The following is a 14,151-nucleotide window of genomic DNA, read 5'->3' as shown; positions in this document are numbered from 1 at the left end:
CCAAATAAATGTCACTAGAAAACAGCTTAAACAAATGCAGCTACTTCGTTGTTATTCTGGATGCACTGTTTGACGTGACTGTAAATTAGCCGTAGTTGGCTAGCTAGCAAGCAAGGGATAAGAACGTTGCCAGCCAGTATGGCAATGGAACATTTAGAACGAATGACTGGGTCCCGTCCATAGATACAGAACAAAAAGACTGAACGACTGGGTCGCGTCTCTGGCAACCGAACCGATAGAATGAACGACCAGCCGGCTTGGGTGGAAACCCTAGATTTGTGTCGGGACTATATCTTGTGGCAGGATGAAATAGTATGAATAAATTAATAAAAATAAAGTTTTTAATGAAAATATGTTAATCATTATTTGAATATGTTGGTAACAAGTTGTATAGAAGTGATAATGCCAGAGAAGCCGGTGTTTGGAGGATATATTGGCACGGTTTTCCAACACCGTGCCAATATATCCTCCAAACACCAGCTTCTCTGGCATTATCCCTTAAGTGTAACATGGCCCACCAGCTCTTTCCACATGAATTCCATTGAACAGTAAAGACCATTGTATGTCAGCCTCTGAGTACACTCTGGTTAATCCTAATGGGTTTTATTTCACTGATGACTCTCATAGTGGTTCCAATGCTGCAAAGTACGGTATGTACATATACCTGCAGTTATGTCCTCTTCTATTCTGAATGGCTCTGTGGTGGCAGAGTGGAGTAGTGATCAATGTCACCATGATGACACAGTGTTCCAGCCTTCTTATCAACAAGGACATCAGGACTCTGCAGTGGACAGATATGGTGCTTATCACTATTATCCTAGCAGGCTGCCATAGGCTGACCAGTCACTAATAATAGCATATGCAGTGCCCTCTGTAATTACTGGGACAGTGAAGCATTTTTTCTTCTTTTGGCTATATACTTCAAAAGTTTGAAATCAAACAATGACTATGAGGTCAAAGTACAGACTATCAGCTATAATATGAGGGTATTTTTGTACATAGTCCCTTCATTTTAGGGGAGAAAAAGTATTGGGACAAATTCACTTATACAGTATGTGTATTAAAGTAGTAAAAAGTGAAGTATTTGATCCCATATTCATAGCACACAATGACTATATCAAGCTTGTGACTCTACAAATTTGTTGGATGCATTTGCTGTTTGTTTTGGTTGTGTTTCAGATTATGCTCAATAGAAATGAATGGTAAATAGGAATATAATATGTTTCTAAACACTTCTACACTAATGTGGATGCTACCATGATTACAGATCATTCGTAATCAGAATAGCATCCACAGTCATGTAGAAGTGTTTCGAAACATATATTACAACTTTAACGTCATAGTCATTGTTTGAGTTCAAATACAAACATTTGGAGTATAGAGCCAAAAGAAGAAAAAAATGCTTCACTGTCTCAATAATTACAGAGGGCACTGTATACAACCAATGGAGTGGCCCTATAGACTCAAACACTCTCTGGAAGTACCTGGATAGAGTGGATTGTCAACATTTTATGAACTGAGATAGCTACAGTGTGTGCCAATGTTTCCCTCACTCTTCTCACTGATGATAGAATTCCACGTGAGGGATGCAAATGGACATTCTTAGAATCCTCAAGAGGTGATTCAACATTTACATTTACAGTTTAGTAGACGCTCTTATCCAGAGCGACTTACAGTTAGTGAGTGCATACATTTTCATACTGGCCCCCCGTGGGAATCAAACCCACAACCCTGGCGTTGCAAGCGCCATGCTCTACCAACTGAGCTACACAAAACTATGTTTTGGTACACATGGCTCACTGATACTCCAGAAAAAAGGCCCTCCTTGTTCCATGTCAGGGAGAGATAAGAGAGAGTAACTCTGTCTTCCTGTGAACCGCCCTGTTCTCATTTCTCCTCACAGGGTCAGGGTTACCTCCAGCTGATGCCTGACTGCTGAGGAATCCACTATATTCTACTGAACTCTGCTCTACTGTACCTTAGCTCTCATCTCACCTTACTGCTACACCTCTAGCAGTAAACCTCCACTTTATCCCGCTGTGCTGTGCTCTTCTTCTCTATGAACTGTTCTCTGATTTTATTTTCCCTACTGTCTGAGACCCATGAAACCTTACCTCACGACTGTATACTCTGCTGTAGCCATGTCTATGGGATGTGGGGTGTGGCAGATAGATGTGTGCCTCTGTGTTTACATCAGGCTCAAACAGGTTGTCATCTCCCCTTGAGATCAGCCAGCCAATCTCTGCGGGGGTCCGTGTCCTCCCATTTTTTTGCGCACGGTTAGTTACTTCATTCCACATTCAGCAAGTCCATCAGTCACCCTATAGTCCACGGTAATCACCCTGCATGGCGCACTGCGGCCGTCAGCACTTTCCTTTGGGCTGCCGGTGTGTGTGTGTGTGTGTGTGTGGTGCTATGTAGGGTGAGAGCTAACGGGGTAGAAGGATTAGGGCTCATTCAGGGGAGCAGAGAGGAAACCCAGCTTTAGAACTAAACAGGGAACATGGAGTAGTCAGAACCAGATCCCCTACATACAGAGAAACTCCAATGTCCACACATAAGTACAAATGTCCAGTAAACTGTGTACCATCATTTTTGCCACAACCAAACTCAAAGAGCTTATGGAGCAAAATTGTATGCAGCAGTTTATGCAGAGCATGCCTATGTTGTCATTGAATGTGCATGTGTATTCAAATGAAGAGCTTAGCAGTTGCTAGTGAAAAATAAGTTGCTGGTTTGGTACTGCTGGAAATGCTTGAATGACTGTAATGTGCTGAGGGTCTTAGCGTTGTATAGTGAAGTAGTTTCTCATTTGCTGTCACAGAGTTGTCTATTAGATCAGGCACAACATTGTGCATACATGAACTTGCACCATGCACAATGCTGGTTGTGTATCTAGATTCAAGAGTTAAAGTATAGGGACTCTAACTTGGCATCATCAAAAGCCTGTGATTGCAGGTTACTGTTGTGTTCTCCACTATAATTTGGCTCTGTTGTTATTGGTGATGCACTTGTGTAAAGGGATACTGTGAGATTCCTAGATTTAGGTCGTTCTTCTACTTACCCAGAGTCAGACGAACTCATGGAAACGATTTCTATGTCACTACGTTCAGTGTGAAGATGATTGAAGTTAGCGCAACTGTTGGAAGTCTCCCCGTACAGTATCCAGCTCCTCTCAAAAGCAGGGAAATAAACTCCAAAGCTGGGTGGTTGGTCATTTATAGTCTTACAAAGCTATACATATGAATCAATATTTTTATAAATTAGTTAATTTGACTGATAATCATAAGAAACAAGATTCTATCCACTTCCTCATTCTGTCCCATTGTCACATAGAGATGTATAGAGATTGTATCTGTCTCAATGGCGCTGCCCGTGCGCTCACAGACGCCATAACGGGACAGATACAACGTCTAGGCTAAGCTAATGATATGCTAACTTCAATAATCTCCAAACTACTCGCAGAGACATAAAAATGGTATCCATGAGTTTGTCTGACACTGGGTAAGTAGAAAAACAACCGATATCTCGCAGTATCCCTTTAAGCATTCATAACAGGAAGGGGGTATCCATAAAATGTACTCTTGGACTCATTTTGGGTTCCCTCGGTATCTCAGAGAGTTGGATTACTTCCAAGCACAGCTTTTTTCCCTGATCCCGTTTAGACATACACATGCGTACATCAGAAGCTCTCCACCCGATACAATTTATATATCAGTGTGGCTCCCTGATAATTAAGTGGTAATGCCTGAGAAGCCAGGGTTTATAGGATATATTGGCACTGGTGTTGTTAAGCCAGAGATGAAGTCTCCACATGTTCAATGGATGGAACATGTCTATATGTTCCGTCCATAGCATCAGTAGAGGTTGTAGTCCTCCTGCCCCTGTTCCAATTAGGAGCAGTCAGTCATTAGAGTTAGCCCTGGGCTCTCATTAGCCTCTTCCTGTCTGTCTTGTGTTTTTGGCCCACGACCCCATTTTGATATCTGAAAATGTTTGTGACCCCAACGTGAAAATAAATATGTAATTAACAGCCAATGTTTACTTTTTTATTTGGGGCAATGGCAGTCAATTGAAAAACATTCTAACAGTAATTCTGATTGTCTTCTCAACTCACCATCATATACATTTAATGTGGGGCTATGGCAGTCAATAGCAAATTAGTTTGACATAATGTCTCTTATCTCACCACCACTAATGAGTGTGGTTGATGCATGTCGCGTCGGAGATTCTCAAAGTCAGGGGGTGTGGTCGACAGTGCGCACGTCATCTCTGTGGTCACATCCAACCTGGATCGATATTTGGTTTTAATGCAGATGAGAGCACTGAATTCAGCATCATGAGCTTTATGATGCTTTCAAGACAACTGGGAACGAGGTCAAATCATGACGTCAGTGATCTTCAGGTCGGAAAGTCGGAGCTCTAGACAGAGGCCCGAGTTCCCGAGTTGGAATTCCGAATGGATGACCTTTCAAAACGATTTTTCCCAGTCGGAGTTCCCAGTTGTCTTGAACGCACTGAAGTTGGAAGTCTGAGATTTCCGAGTTCTCTGTTGTTTTGAACGTGGCATTAATGCTCAGAGTGAGATGGCAGGGTATTTATTCCCTTTGAATTAGGAACCAAAACTCCTCCTTAGTGACCCGTGAATGCTTGTCTGGAGCATTTGGTAACATGACAGCTCGATCAGCTGTTCGATTTCACTTACCGGCATGTCAGCTGAGCCAGGATCACAGTCAAACAGATTGGGAAGTAGGTCCCAAAGTGCTCTTCCAAGTATTGGAGGTGAGCAGTCATCACTCGTGTGGGACACTTACTGATGCTGTTTTCTGTTAGAAACATGCACAGCCGAGGGAAGGGGGCATGGTTAGCTTTAGAAAGACGCTTTAGAAAGAATCCACTGATTCAGTCACTCATCTATATAATGTTTTTGTATTTCCCCTGCATGCTTGCGCTCAGTTCATTCAGTTTCCCAAATATGTATATTACAGTGGCTTGCGAAAATATTCACCCCCCTTGGCATTTTTCCTATTTTGTTGCCTTACAACCTGGAATTAAAATTGATTTTTATGGGGGTTTGTATCATTTGATTTACACAACATGCCTACCATTTAGAAGAAGCAAAATATTTTTCTCTGTGAAACAAACAAGAAATAACAATACTTTGTAGAGCCCCCTTTTGCAGCAATTACAGCTGCAAGTCTCTTGGGGTATGTCTCTATAAGCTTGGCACATCTAGCCACTGGGATCTTTGCCCATTCTTCAAGGCAAAACTGCTCCAGCTCCTTCAAGTTGGATGGGTTCCGCTGGTGTACAGCAATCTTTAAGTCATACCACATATTCTCAATTGGATTGAGGTCTGGGCTTTGACTAGGCCATTCCAAGACATTTCAATGTTTCCCCTTAAACCACTCAAGTGTTGCTTTAGCAGTATGCTTAGGGTCATTGTCCAGCTGGAAGGTGAACCTCCGTCCCAGTCTCAAATCTCTAGAAGACTGAAACAGGTTTCCCTCAAGAATTTCCCTGTATTTAGCGCCATCCATCATTCCTTCAATTCTGACCAGTTTCCCAGTCCCTGCCGATGAAAAATGGTGTTCTCGGGGTGATGAGAGGTGTTGGGTTTGCGCGAGACATAGTGTTTTCCTTGATGGCCAAAAAGCTACATTTTTGTCTCATCTGACCAGAGTACCTTCTTCCATATGTTTGGGGAGTCTCCCACATGCCTTTTGGCGAACACCAAACGTGTTTGCTTATTTTTTTCTTTAAGCAATGGCTTTTTTCTGGCCACTCTTCCATAAAGCCCAGCTCTATGGAGTGTATGGCTTAAAGTGGTCCTATGGACAGATACTCCAATCTCCGCTGAGGAGCTTTGCAGCTCCTTCAGGTTATCTTTGGTCTCTTTGTTGCCTCTCTGATTAATGCCCTCCTTGCCTAGTCTGTTAGTTTTGTTCAGCGGCCCTCTCTTGGCAGGTTTGTTGTGGTGCCATATTCTTTCCATTTTTTAATAATGGATTTAATGGTGCTCCGTGGGATGTTCAAAGTTTCTGATATTTTTTTTATAACCCAACCCTGATCTGTACTTACATTTAAATTTTAGTCATTTAGTAGACGCTCTTATCCAGAGCGACTTACAGTTAGTGAGTGCATAAATTTCTCATACTGGCCCCCCGTGGGAATCGAACCCCCAACCCTGGCGTTGCAAGCGCCATGCTCTACCAACTGAGCTACAGGAGGGCCTACTTCTCCACAACTTTGTCCCTGACCTGTTTGGAGAGCTCCTTGGTCTTCATGGTGCCGCTTGCTTGGTGGTACCCCTTGCTTAGTGGTGTTGCAGACTCTGGGGCCTTTCAGAACAGGTGTATATATGCTGAGATCATGTGACAGATCATGTGACACTTAGATTGTACAAAGGTGGACTTTATTTAACTAATTATGTGACTTCTGAAGGTAATTGGTTGCACCAGATCTTTTTTAGGGGCTTCATAGCAAAGGGGGTGAATACATATGCACGCACCACTTTTCCGTTATTTATTTTTTATAGTTTTTTGAAACAAGTCATTTTTTAAATTTCACTTCACCAATTTTGACTATTTTGTGGATGTCCATTACATAAAATCCAAATAAAAATCCATTTAAATGACATGTTGTAATGCAACAAAATAGGAAAAACGCCAAGGGGGATGAATACTTTTGCAAGGCAAGGTAAGGAGACACATTTTCTTTTCATTATACAGAAAGTCAACCAAGTCTGTATTTTTTTTTACATCCATTGTGAATGACAACAGTTCCTCTGTCAATGCGAACAATCTTTCCAACACTCCCCCTCAATAACTACCAAGCCTTGGTGTTAAATAGAACATTTTCATGCTCTGATCCCGTACCGCCACATAGTTTTGCAACAGTCGTGCGTACAGTGGATGTGGTTTGATGTAGTTTACAATTTAAGTTACCCATTGCAGTATATCTCCGAGTTCTGTGCTCAGCTCTTTTGCTGCCAGTTGCTCTCGGTGGATCATACATTGCGTCCATATGGCAGAGGGAGCCACATTCATAACTAGAGTGCAGAGGCCTGCCCGCCATCCCGCCATTGATGGATCCCCATCTGTTCAAAATCCCACCATTCGATCCCATGGAATCTGTTTCTCGTCAATATAGCTATGCAACACACTGAACATCCCCTGTGCTGTTTCATACTTGGGAAGGGTGAGACAGAACAGTATGTCCTTGTGAATAGCATCCCCTGACATGTATAGCGAACAAAAGTAAATGCATGGCCATCTCGGCCCTGACAGCTAACGTCCATTTGGAGAGCATAAGCTGGAGAGTTTTTGAGTCGTTCAGTGTTTCCTCTTGATTGCTAGCAATAGCATAAATTATTTGTTTATCAGTGTTATCTGACAAAGGTATTGATGTGAGTTTCTGTGCCTTTGCCTCCCCCCACATTGTTTTTACCATATAAATTGTCTCTGCAATAGTGTGTGGTTTCATATCATAGTGGGCCTAGCCATTCACCATTGGACTGATTCAAGTGCAGTGGTCAAGTGCTGCCTTTTCCCATGATCTAAGGTGCTCTCTGGTTGAATTTGATCTTTTAGATTTGAATAATTTTCATTTAGATTTTTAAGGTTAACCACATTACAATGATTTTGAGGTACAAAGACTATATATATATATATATATTCTTTATTTTTTGGGGGGGAGGGGGTTGGAAATTCTCCCGCAACCCCATTTTCATATCAGCGTGACCCTAATTTTGGGAACCGCTGTGTTACAAGATAGCAAGATAGGCCATCAGTCTCCATAGAGACTAATTTAAAACATAGGAACACTGGTTATAACAGGTATATAAACCTTTACATTATACAGCTGACTTGCTGTAGGCCTGCTGTGTTTTTAATGTGCTTTGGAGAAAGGTTGTAGTGATGTGTTGACAAGATGCTTAACAAGCGTTGTAATCCTTTTAGAGGAGACAGGTGCGTGTGTGTGTTTGCGTGTATGTGTATCTGCATGTACTTGCTGTGGTTTTCTTCCCTCTCCCACTGTGCTGCATGTTGGCCTGAGAGTGCCTGTGGGATTAATGGTGCTGAGTGCATGTAGTGCAGGTTTGGCAGACAACCCTGTTTCTGTTTCAGTAGAGCAGCACCGCTTAGGATCCTACATACGGCACTGCAGTGGACAGGCCTGAGGATACTTTTCACAGCCTGTTAATGTTCATAGGATTCCTGATTAAGTGGACAAATTACCATAACATCACTCTTGACCATGTTTATGTTACAAATCACCAATTTAATAAGATGGCTTGTGTCAAGCATTTAGGGAAGAGTGAAATGGGTTTGAAACAGGTTAAAGTTGAGGGCCAAGGACTGCTTGGTACTTTCAAGTCCCTCACAGAAAGTATAACCTTTTAGTACCACTCGTAGCTAAGTAGTAAACATGCCATATCTCTGGGAACAACTAAGAGTCACAGAGGCCTGGCAACAGTTGGCTAGGGACAAGGACACATGTATGGGGACTGGGAAGGTTTGCCACAGGAAGTATTTTTATCACTCTGAACAAGTTTATGGCACACCTTCCCCCTTCATAGCACAGTAGCACATGAGTACAAGGAGGGTGACCATCTGTGTATGCTTAGATCTGAGCAATGGGAGAGAGAGCCGAAAGAGAAGCAGGCTTCTTAAAAACACAGACTTACCTGACAGATGGGAAGGATAATGACCTCAGTAAGGATGCCCAGAAGGGACAATAATAGAAAAGTCCGCAAACTAATGGAGAGATAGAATACTGGTTAGTTTATGGACAGCTTTCGCTACAGTAGGCTACCTCACCCTGATGAAGGCTGTTGTTTCTAACCTTTTGTGAAAAAAATATAATAAAGGCTTTATAAGAGTTATTCAGCAAATGACTTGGAGCTTTTTAACCACATATCTCCAGTATAGATGTGTTATATCTGCTATAGAGCTGTTCTATCCTCTAGTCTCTGGGCTGTATTAGAGGCCTGGCCTGGCAGAAGGGCTGCTGTTAGTGTTAACAGGTGGGAGCTTTCACTGACACTCAGCCAACACCTCTGTCTCCCCAGAGAAGCCTCTCTTTCTGCTGGGCCAGGCCGCACAGACCTCCACTACAGCAGGCCAGGACTCCTGCACCATGCTCATATCCTGAGGAAAATACTAGTACCAGGCTAGGCCTATTACAGAAATAATGATGTTATATTGTGTGCCTAGCAGATTCCCTCATTCTGGATGGCTTGCACCTGTTGTCCCAATGTAATGAAGTGGTATAGTGAGGTACAGCTCTCGACTGGTCTGGCTATGAGGACATTTGTTTAAGAAATGAGAAAATGAGAAAATCTGTCCCAATAAACGCTATCACTGAAAGGTCCACTGAGTGTATCAATTCTTTAAAATCTATAAAGCATTTGATCATAGATTTTCAGCTTACTGAATTTGAATCTAACAAAGAGATGCACAGTCTCTTTTTCATTTATTTACTGAGTGGTTTTCTACCCTTTCAGGCAAAACAATAGTCATCTTCAGGAGGACGCATGCCTTCCCTAAGTGAATAAGTGTCTGATTGCAGAGTATTTTCATAGCCAAGGGCCAAGCCTGCGTTCCCATGTCAACCAGTAACACAGTTAAACCTCTGAGGGGCCAGGAGTCAGAAGTACAGTGCTAGGTAAAGACATCAAGACTATCCCTTACTTGTGTACTGTCATTGAACTGTGGAAAATGACGGATTCCTGGATCTCATATTCCATTCCAATCACTCTCTATGGCTTCTGAAGCCCAAGTGTAGGCTAAGTCACAGCGCTAGTTGACTAGCTGTTTGTGTGTTCAGTTCGGTTCCAAGTCAATGATGTGAGGAAAGTGGGAATTTTAGATATCGTAGTTCTGACACTTTGGATAGACTTGGGAAAGGACATTAGGACAGTGTCACTCTTTCCAACTAATTAGGTAGCAGATCAGACAGACAGAAGATTGGTTCCATGTTTGTGAACTGCATGACTTCTTTCATTTCTTGCCTTGGCATAGTGTTCTCTGTAGCAAGCCTACTTTCATCATGCTTCCAATAACGCTAGATTGCTTACTGTCTAACCTGGTAATTCTTTTAACTTTATTCGACTATGGCTGTTCACCCACTTAAAACCAACTCCAGTGTGTTCCCATAGCAAATAAATATAAGGTTGAACTTACCTTACTCTCAGTCAGCACAGCTGTGTTTATGCTGGGTGTGTGTGTGTACGTGTGTGTGTGTGTTTATTTGAGTCTGCGCGTGTTTAAGTGTGCGTGTGTGGTGTGTAACTGTGTGTGGGGAGCCTGTTCTTGACTCTCTCTGTCTGACGCCTTTCTCTCGGAGTGTGAATGGTACCAGTCTGCGTTTATTTACCATCTCCTCTCTGGTTTCTCTTTTGCTGTATCAACCCCACAGGAAATGTGGTTGCAGTCATCTTAACTTGTCAAAATACAATGGGTTGGTAAATAGAAGTTATACCACGAGCTGTCTTCTGACAGAATAGAGAGTGCTCTTATTTCCATCTGTCATTTTTTTAAACATATTTTCTTAGAACATTTTGTTTTCTGTTCTGTCAGGACCCTGCCTGTTTTTCAGTTCTGGAGAGGTACATTGCTAGACTGTATTATGATTATCACAATGTACAACATTCACCCACACATCTCCATGTTGACTTGAAGCACTGAACCCCCTTTTTATTTTCTTTCATTTCATTTCATTTTCACCTATGTTTGTGTCTCTTTCTCCCCATGTACAGCAGCGAATGAACATGGACCCGGCTATAGCAAATATCGTAAATGCCCATATGGAGGTATTGTAGTGAAAGTCCAACTTTAAACAACTGCAGTGTTAACCAACGCAGCTTGCCTATACTACAGTAAACCCTATGGGATTTCTGCAGTGCTGCGTCAAGCCAGGCCTAAAATAACTTGACATTAACCGCTTACTGTGCCCCATCGTTATAAATCACTGCCATAATGCCACGGTCCTCCAACCAGTTTCACTGCTCTTATTGTCCTACCCATTATTCATGTATGGTCTTTGATTTACTGTACTGCTGCCTATATGTATCAAAGTCCCTACTGATGCAAAGGAGCCTTTTTATTTCTGTTTAAGCCCTTATAGTAAAACCGGTAGTTGATCCATAGTCAATAGTAAGTCTAGTCAATATACTTCAGAACTAGAGAAACATGAGCAAGGATATGGCGTAGGAAGTAAGCAATAATGATAAAATACCTCCTTTGAAGAGGTGAGAAAGGTTTCTGTCCATGCCCACAGCAGGTAACAATAAAGCCCAATAGTGAAACTGCCAAATCATCAGGGATGAGGCCTCTGCATTTCTATCCCCTGTGTCGGCATGGGAAACCTTCCCTCGAAACATGGCACTGGCTGCCATATTCCATGCCTCTGATTTGAATAACATTAACACACTAATCCCAACTTCTGGTACAGTACGTTCTCCAATTCTGGGGAAATCTTCCCCTCAGCTCAGCTGTAAGTGCTCCAAGGTAAGGAGGAGCTCTCCCAAGCACCCCTGGTGTTGGAGTAGTGTTGGAGAAACGTTTTTAGGTGCTCCATGAAACAGGTGTTTCACTTGATAGACGCTTCTCATTGCAAACAGCTTGAGGTTGTGTTTCTATGTCTATGATGTGCCTATGCACAAACAAAAGACCTGAAATGAAAGTGCAGGGTTGTCTTCGATTCTTTTGATATCATAGTTCATTCCATTGTCTCATTTTTCATTCAACAACTTTTACATGTGTGTTTTAAACAGATGCTTTATTTATTTCAAGGTACTCAAACTGTATGTTTCTTTATTCTCCTCATAATGCTATATCACATACTGTATGTTGTGTGTAGTTCCCAGACCCGTTGTTATATTATATTGAGTACACAGCACACACATTCATTTCTGGTTGCCAATCTCTGAGCAGAGCCTTTTATTAGTCGTTTTTATTATGTGATCTCCCCACTTGAGTCCCAGCCAGTTAGAGTTAGGAATGGAGCAAAGAGAGAGAGAGGCGGTGCCCAAGAACAACTCTCTGACTGACTGGCTGACTGCAGGTCTGCTTCCAATTAACACAGTGAAATACTTTCACCATCCAAAGGAAACTCCTCTTTCATTTCAATGGCATTCAAATAAGATAGCCACGTCTTGACGTCTACCACTGATACAGTGCCTTGCAAAAGTATTCATCCCCCTTGGCGTTTTTCCTATTTTGTTGCATTACAACCTGTAATTTAAATGGATTTTTATTTGGATTTAATGTAATGGACATACACAAAATAGTCCAAATTGGTGAAGTGAAATGAAAAAAATAACTTGTTTCAAAAAATTATAAAAAATAAATAACGTGGTTCATGCATATGTATTCACCCCCTTTGCTATGAAGCCCCTAAATAAGATCTGGTGCAACCAAGACATAATTAGTTAAATAAAGTCCACCTGTGTGCAATCTAAGTGTCACATGATCTGTCACATGATCTCAGTATATATACACCTGTTCTGAAAGGCCCCAGAGTCTGCAACACCACTAAGCAAGGGGTACCACCAAGCAAGCGGCACCACGAAGACCAAGGAGCTCTCCAAACAGGTCAGGGACAAAGTTGTGGAGAAGTACAGATCAGGGTTGGGTTATAAAAAAAGATCAACAACTTTGAACATCCCACGGAGCACCGTTAAATCCATTATTAAAAATGTAAAGAATATGGCACCACAACAAACCTGCCAAGAGAGGGCCACCCACCAAAACTCACAGACCAGGCAAGGAGGGCATTAATCAGAGAGGCAACAAAGAGACCAAAGATAACCCTGAAGAAGCTGCAAAGCTCCACAGCGGGGATTGGAGTATCTGTCCATAGGACCACTTTAAGCTGTACACTCCACAGAGCTGGGCTTTACGGAAGAGTGGCCAGAAAAAAACCATTGCTTAAAGAAAAAAATAAGTTTTGTGTTCGCCAAAAGGCATGTGGGAGACTCCCCAAACATGATGGATGCACAAAATACAGGGAAATTCTTGAGGGAAACCTGTTTCAGTCTTCCAGAGATTTGAGACTGGGACGGAGGTTCACCTTCCAGCAGGACAATGACCCTAAGCATATTGCTAAAGCAACACTCGAGTGGTTTAAGGGGAAACATTTAAATGTCTTGGAATGGCAGAGTCAAAGCCCAGACCTCAATCCAAATGAGAATCTGTGGTATGATTTAAAGATTGCTGTACACCAGCGGAACCCATCCAATTTGAAGGAGCTGGAGCAGTTTTGCCTTGAAGAATGGGCAAAAATCCCAGTGGCTAGATGTGCCAGGCTTATAGAGACATACCCCAAGAGACTTGCAGCTGTAATTGCTGCAAAAGGTGGCTCTACAAAGTATTGACTTTGGGGGGGTGAATAGTTATGCATGCTCAAGTTTTCTGTTTTTTTGTCTTATTTCTTGTTTGTTTCACAATTCAAAATATTTTGCATCTTCAAAGTGGTAGGCATGTTGTGTAAATCAAATGATTCAAACCCCCCAAAAATCCATTTTAATTCCAGGTTGTAAGGCAACAAAATAGGAAAAATGCCAAGGGGGGTGAATACTTTCGCAAGCCACTGTATCTTGTCATTGGGAGACTTAGCTACCTTCACTACTAGGAATACATGCTTTGATAATGGACTCATCCATTAGTACTCATCACCTGAAAACATGCTGCTATCTAGAGACGAGTACATCTGTTTTCCCCCGACAGCTCTCTTCGTCTCTGGGCTTCTCGGATCACTGGCTTCAGATTAGACAGCTAATTGCTCCATTAGATTAGCAGTCATTTGGGGGATTCTCCTTCTCGCCTGAAACGCCTGTCTTTCTCTCTCCCTATCTGCTGCTGGGAGATAGACGCAGGAGGAGAGTAAAGTGGTTCAGTCGCCCACTTAGTGTAAAGCCTGTTATGCAGCCAGCGAGGTTGAGGGTAGGAGAGGAGTAGGAGGTCATGAAGCCAAATACTGAGTCACTCAGCCCCTTCTTGTCCTTTCCTGCTCCTCAGACTGGTGTTAAAGAAAGCACCCTCATTCTCCTCAATCCACTGTATTAACATGAAGTGATGATAGTTCAGCAAGAAGTGAGGACAAGAAAGATTAACATTGGTTTATAGAAATCATGTTCTCACTGCT

At 42.3% G+C, this 14,151-nt stretch overlaps 1 protein-coding gene across 2 annotated transcripts in view; it reads left to right on the top strand.

Moving 5' to 3' along the window:
• The window catches only part of LOC311106699 (EH domain-containing protein 3), a 32,199-nt gene that overhangs the window by 10,219 nt on the left and 7,829 nt on the right, over positions 1-14,151 (top strand). The gene's annotated exons all lie outside the window — the stretch shown is intronic.

This window comes from Coregonus lavaretus (genome assembly GCF_964263955.1).
Source record: "Coregonus lavaretus genome assembly, chromosome: 31".
In the NCBI taxonomy this organism is placed as follows: Eukaryota; Metazoa; Chordata; class Actinopteri; order Salmoniformes; family Salmonidae; genus Coregonus; species Coregonus lavaretus.
Note: the sequence above shows the minus strand (reverse complement) of the source record. Positions and strands in the feature narration are given on the sequence as shown.